The sequence below is a fragment of the Haematobia irritans genome, chromosome 4 (assembly GCF_050003625.1).
Source record: "Haematobia irritans isolate KBUSLIRL chromosome 4, ASM5000362v1, whole genome shotgun sequence".
NCBI lineage: Eukaryota > Metazoa > Arthropoda > Insecta > Diptera > Muscidae > Haematobia > Haematobia irritans.
The window spans coordinates 214,278,262-214,285,940 of record NC_134400.1 but is presented as its reverse complement, the minus strand read 5'-3'; positions in this window follow the sequence as shown (position 1 = coordinate 214,285,940).

Here is a 7,679-nt window from a genome sequence, read left to right as displayed (position 1 = left end):
AAAATTGTATTTTTATAGAAAATTTTGTCAAAATTTTATTTCTATAGAAAATTTTCTCAAAATTTGGAAAATTTTTCCAAAATTTTATTTTTAACAAAATTTTTTATTTTCTACAAAAATTTGTAAAAAAATTATCTATAGAAAATTTTATTACTATAGAAAATTTTCTCAAAACTATATTATTACTATAGACAATTTTCTCAAAACTATATTTCTGTAGGAAATTTTGTCAAAATTTTATTTCTATAGAAGATTTTGTCAAAATTTTATTTCAATAGAAAATTTTCTCAAAATTTGATAACTATAGAAAATTTTTCCAAGATTTTATTTCTATAGAAAATCTTGTCAAAATTTTATTTATTTAGAAAAATTTCTCAAAATTTGATAACTATAGAAAATTTTTCCAAAATTTTATTTCTATAGAAAGTTTTTCTACAATTTTATTTCTATAGAAAGTTTTTCTACAATTTTATTTTTGTAGAAAATTTTCTATAGAAAATTTTGTTTCTATGGAAAATTTTATTACTATAGAAAATTTTCAAAAAATTATATTTCTATAGAAAATGTTGTCAAAACTTAATTTCTATAGAAAAATTTTTAAAAATTTGATAACTATAGAAAATTCTTCCAAAATTTTATTTTTATAGAGAAATTTTCACAAATTTTATTTCTATAGAAAGTTTTTCTACAATTTTATTTTTGTAGAAAATTTTCTATAGAAAATTTTATTCTTATAGAAAATTTTCTAAAAATTATATTTCTATAGGAAATTTTGTCAAAATTTTATTTATATAGAAGATTTTGTCAAATTTGTATTTCGATAGAAAATTTTTATTTCTACAGAAAATTTTGTCAAAATTTGATAACTATAGAAAATTTTTCCAAAATTTGATTTTTAACAAATTTTTTTATTTTCTACAAAAATAAAATTGTTGAAAAAAATTTCTATAGAAAATTTGTTTCTATAGAAAATTTTATTACTATAGAAAATTTTCTCAAAATTATATTTCTATAGAAAATTTTTTCAAAATTTTATTTCTATAGAAGATTTTGTCAAAATTTTATTTCTATAGAAAATTTTGTCAAACTTTTATTTCAATAGAACATTTTCTCAAAATTTGATAACTATAGAAAATTTTTCCAAAATATTATTTCTATAGAAAATTTTGTCAAAATTTTATTTCTTAAGAAAAAATTCTCAAAATTGGATAACTATAGAAAATTTTTACAAAATTTTATTTCTTTAGAAAATTTTTTCAAAATTTTATTGCTATAGAAAGTTTTTCTACAATTTTATTTCTGTAGAACATTTTGTTTCTATAGAAAATGTTGTTTCTATAAAAAATTTTATTACTATAGAAAATTTTCTAAAAATTATATTTCTATAGAAAATTTTGTCAAAATTTAATTTCTATAGAAAAAATTTTCAAAATTTAATAACTATAGAAAATTTTACCAAAATTTTATTTTTATAGAAAAATTTTCCAAAATTTTATTTCTATAGAAAGTTTTTCTACAATTTTATTTTTGTAGAAAATTTTCTATAGAAAATTTTGTTTCTATAGAAAATTTTCTAAAAATTATATTTCTATAGAAAATTTTGTCAAAATTTAATTTCTATAGAAATTTTTTTCAAAATTTGATAACTATAGAAAAAATTTTCCAATATTTTATTTTTATAGAAAAATTTTTTTTCTATAGAAAATTTCTATAGAAAATTTTGTTTCTATAGTAAAATTTTATTCTTATAGGAAATTTTCTAAAAATTATATTTCTATAGAAAATTTAATAATCAAAATTTTATGTCTATAGAAAAATTTCTCAAAATTTGATAACTATAGAAAATGTTTCCAAAATTTTTTTTCTATAGAAAGTTTTTCTACAATTTTATTGCTGTATTATTGTATTATTATTGCATTTTATTTCTATAGAAAATTTTGTTTCTATATAAAATTTAATTACTATAGAAAATTTTCTCTAAATTATATTCTATAGAAAATTTTGTCAACATTTTTTCCTATAGAAAATTTTGTCGAAATTTCAAAATTTTATTTCTATAGAAAGACTTTATGAAAATTTTATTTCTATTGAAAATTTTACAAAATCTATTAAAACATCAAGAATTCTACCAATTTACCAAAGAGTAAAAAATCTACCATTTTTGGTAGATTTCTTCCAACTGTGGCAACCGTGATTGAGATCCGAAGATTTTGGTTGCCATAGTGCGGTGATTGACATATGTTGAGTGCGATTGTCCACTGAAAAAAATATTGTCGTGAGGCCAAAGATTGCATGTCCTTAAAACACGAATACGAATTTTGCTTAACACCGAAGACGCATTTCTCTGTTATAAGGCTTTTTTTACGAAGATCGGTAGTAAACTTTGGCCTCTGTGGTCATATGAGTCTAAATCGGACGAAACATATATATGGGAGCATATCTAAATCTGAACCGATTTGGCTGATATTTTGCAAGATTTTCCATATTCATAAAATATTTGGATGTGCGGTATTTCAAGAAAATCGGTTAATAAACACGCTAACTATGACCAAATCGGGGATAAATATATATGGCAGCTAAATCTAAATCTGAACCGATTTTTTCCAAAACCAAGAGCGTATGTCTCTGTCCCAAGAAACGGCCCTATGCCAAATTTGAGGACGATCGGACTTAAATTGCGAGCTGTGCACAAAATTACATATACAGACAGACGGACATCGCAAAATCGACTCAGAATTTAATTCTAAACCGATCGGTATACTAAAAGATGGGTCTATGACCACTATTTCTTGGCGTTACATACAAATGCACAAACTTATTATACCCTGTACCAGTAGTGGTGAAGGGTATAAAAAGTTGAAAAAAAAAACGAATAAATTAAAATCTTTTCCTAGAGACAAATACGCAAAACTCAAATTTAAAAGAAATTTAAATTGTGTCTTAAAGGTATTCTTACTTCAATTCTCCGCTTCTTTGGCTCGGAATCAATACCAAAATCGTTAGTGAAAAGACAAAATCTTTGGAATAGGACATGCTTTTTTCAGTCTGCTGAGAAAACGAAATTCGATAGCTTGCCTTCTCTTCTCTCACCCTCCATCTCGTTAAATATGCGTCCTAGTATGAAATGGAGATTAATTCGGGACCACCCACAAAAAACTAAAACATTTCTGAACATCTGTAAAAATCCTTTATTTTTATTTTAAACATTTATTTGGCTCATATTTCCTGAAACATGCGACCTAAACCAAACTGTAGGTTATTTGGTGACCATGCAAAAAATTTTAATATTTTAAAAGAACCTCAAACAACTTATTTTTGAGGATAATATCTCCTAAAATATGCGAAGTCGAGCTTACGGAATTCAATTCTAAAAAAAAAATAAATGTTGTATATTTCACTCATATCGGCTCAAAAAATTAGATCCTAGAGAAAAAAATGATGCCTGAATTTATTTAAAATGGAGTGCCAAACATTTTCTGGAGGGTATAAAAAAACCAGTGATGTCCCCATAAAAATCACTGTGAAAATATATCAAAACATACAAACAGACAGACGCAATTGAGTAGAGTAAATGAATAAATTTCCATCTTCGTTTTGTTCGTTTATATAGTTTATGCCTTTTTTATTCAAAACTATGATGGCAGTAAGATAGAGGAAAGACAATATATAACTGTGTTGGGAAACCCCATATATAATAACTGTGTTATATAATAAAAAAAATGTTTGTTTCATTTTTGCCAAAGTCTTCCAGGGCCTCTTCACCAATCCCCTCTTTCGATGTAGATTTTTGCAAACACATATTTTCCTATATTCCATGCCAAAGTAATACTGGTTTCGTTGTTGCTTTTTTCGCTGTTTTTTGTTGTTATTATTATTATTATTATTATTTTGGCAAACATATCGCAGCACCTAGGGCTGGCATCTTAGCCTATATCGCTTGAGGTTTTTTTTTGTGTTGTTAATCTTTTCAAACTCCAAATACATTGTTTACGGAATCTTGACTTGTGGTTGGAAAGTACCTCAAGGACCGATTCACCCTCTTCCCCTTTTGGCGAAGATATACATAAACAATATTTCATTTTGGTTACAATAAAAAGTTTTCCATTTGATAAATGATTTTATTTGTTCCTTAAAACTCAGACCTCATAAACTTCCAGTGTTAAGCGTAAACATCACTTGAGCCATAGACCCACCACCACCACCACTACCACCTCTACCACATGTTAAACTTTGGCTTTTCTATACAATGAAAGGTGTGAGACAATTTTGAGTTCCCTCATCAGCAGATTGGTAAACAAAACAATGTAACCGCATAAATATGCAGAAAAAAACAACAACAAAAACAATCGTAACTATGACAGCTAACGTGTATTAGGGGAGAATGAAGAGAGGGAGAGAGAGTTATTGATCAAAATTTATTGAGTAGATCTGATGTCTCAGCCATCTTTTACGATGAGTCATATATGTTGCAGAAGATATGCATTGGGAGGTGAATTTGAAAATTATAAATACACCCTGCACAATCGGGCAAAATTACAGTTTTACACACAGGGAAATAGTTTGTTATCTTCAAATTGAATTTCAAACAAATTATGTTCTGTTGTTGTTATTGAAGCAAAGAAATTTCTGCCAATGTCGGAATAAAATTATAAATAACCTATGAAATAAAATTAAAACTAAAACTGCTAATAAGTCAATCATTTATCCACGGGTAAAAGTAATACTTTAAAATGTTGAACTGTTGAAAACAAAAACTAAACTGTTTGATAATAAAACTAGAAACCTAATTTTACTGTGGCAAAGTTAGATAGGAGAGTGAGGGCGTTATTATAATGAAAAAATAAGAAGTTTTGGCAATCTCTAAGGAAATAAAAAGTTTTGACAATCTCTATTGAAATAAAATTTTGACAAAATTTTCTATTTTGACAAAATTTTCTATAGAAATAAAATTTGACAAAATTTCCTATAGAAATAAAATTTTGACAAAATTTCCTATAGAAATAAAAGTTCGACAAAATTTTCTACAGAAATAAAATTTTGAAAAATTTTCTACAGAAATAAAATTTTGACAAAATTTTCTATAGAAATAAAATTTTGACAAAATTTTCTGTAGAAATAAAATTTTGACAAAATTTTCTCTAGAAATAAAATTTTGCAAAATTTTCTATACAAATAAAATTTTGGCAAAATTGTCAATAGAAATAAAATATTGACAAAATTTTCTATAGAAATAAAATTTTGACAAATGTTCTATAGAAATAAAATTTAGACAAATTTTCTACAGAAATAAAAATTAGACAAAATTTTCTATAGAAATAAAATTTTGACAAAATTTTCTATAGAAATAAAATTTTAACAAAATATTCTATAGACATAAAATTTTGAATAAATTTTCTATAGACATAAAATTTTGACAAAATTTTCAATTGAAATAAAAGTTAGAAAAAATTTTCTATAGACATACAATTTTGACAAAATTTTCTATAGAAATAAAATTTAAACACATTTTTCTATCGAAATAAAATTTTGACAAAATTTTCTATAGAAATAAAATTTTGTCACAATTATCTATAGAAACAAAATTTTGACAAAATTTTCTATAGAAATAAAATTTTGACAACATATTCTTTAGTAATAAAATTTTGACAAAATTTTCTATAGAAATAAAATTTTGACAAAATTTTCTATAGAAATAAAATGTAAACACATTTTTCTATAGAAATAAAATTTTGACAACATATTCTTTAGTAATAAAATTTTGACAAAACTTTCTATAGAAATAAAATTTTGTCACAATTATCTATAGAAATAAAATCTTGACAAAATTTTCTATAGAAATAAAATTTTGACAACATATTCTTTAGTAATAAAATTTTGACAAAATTTTCTATATAAATAAAATTTTGACAAAATATTTTATAGCAATAACATATTGACAAAATTTTCTATAGAAATAAAATGTTGACAAAATTTTCTATAGAAATAAAATGTTGACAAAATTTTCTATAGAAATAACATTTTGACAAAATTTTCTATAGAAATAAAATTTTGACAAAAGTTTCTATAGAAATTAGATTTTGACAAAATTTTCTATAGAAACAAAATTTTGATAAAATTTTCTATAGACATAAAATTTAGATAAAATTTTCTATAGAAATAAAATTTAGATAAAATTTTCTATAGAAATAAAATTTTGACAAAATTTTCTATAGAAATAAATTTTTTACAAAATTTTCTATAGAAATAAAATTTTGACAAAATTTTCTATAGCAATAAAATTTTGACAAAATTTTCTATAGAAATAACAGTTTGACAAATGTTCTATAGAAATAAAATTTAGACAAATTTTCTACAGAAATAAAAATTTGACAAAATTTTCTATAGAAATAAAATTTTAACAAATTATTCTATAGAAATAAAATTTTAACAAAATATTCTATAGACATAAAATTTTGAATAAATTTTCTATAGACATAAAATTTTGACAAAATTTTCAATTGAAATAAAAGTTAGAAAAAATTTTCTATAGACATACAATTTTGACAAAATTTTCTATAGAAATAAAATTTAAACACATTTTTCTATCGAAATAAAATTTTGACAAAATTTTCTATAGAAATAAAATTTTGACAACATATTCTTTAGTAATAAAATTTTGACAAAATTTTCTATAGAAATAAAATTTTGACAAAATTTTCTATAGAAATAAAATGTAAACACATTTTTCTATAGAAATAAAATTTTGACAAAATTTTCGATAGAAATAAAATTTTGACAACATATTCTTTAGTAATAAAATTTTGACAAAACTTTCTATAGAAATAAAATTTTGTCACAATTATCTATAGAAATAAAATCTTGACAAAATTTTCTATAGAAATAAAATTTTGACAACATATTCTTTAGTAATAAAATTTTGACAAAATTTTCTATATAAATAAAATTTTGACAAAATATTTTATAGCAATAACATATTGACAAAATTTTCTATAGAAATAAAATGTTGACAAAATTTTCTATAGAAATAAAATTTTGACAAAATTTTCTATAGAAATAACATTTTGACAAAATTTTCTATAGAAATAAAATTTTGACAAAAGTTTCTATAGAAATTAGATTTTGACAAAATTTTCTATAGAAACAAAATTTTGATAAAATTTTCTATAGACATAAAATTTAGATAAAATTTTCTATAGAAATAAAATTTTGACAAAATTTTCTATTCAAATAAAATTTTGGCAAAATTATCTATAGAAATAAAATTTTTACAAAATTTTCTATAGAAATAAAATTTTGACAAAATTTTCTATAGCAATAAAATTTTGACAAAATTTTCTATAGAAATAACATTTTGACAAATGTTCTATAGAAATAAAATTTAGACAAATTTTCTATAGAAATAAAATTTTGAAAAAATTTTCTATAGAAATAAAATTTTGACAAAATTTTCTATAGACATAAAATTTAAACAAAATTTTCTATAGAAATAAAATGTTGACAAAATTTTCTATCCAAATCAAATTTTGGCAAAATTGTCTATAGAAATAAAATTTTTACAAAATTTTCTATAGAAATAAAATGTTGACAAAATTTTCTATAGCAATAAAATTTTGACAAAATTTTCTATAAAAATAACATTTTGACAAATGTTCTATAGAAATAAAATTTAGACAAATTTT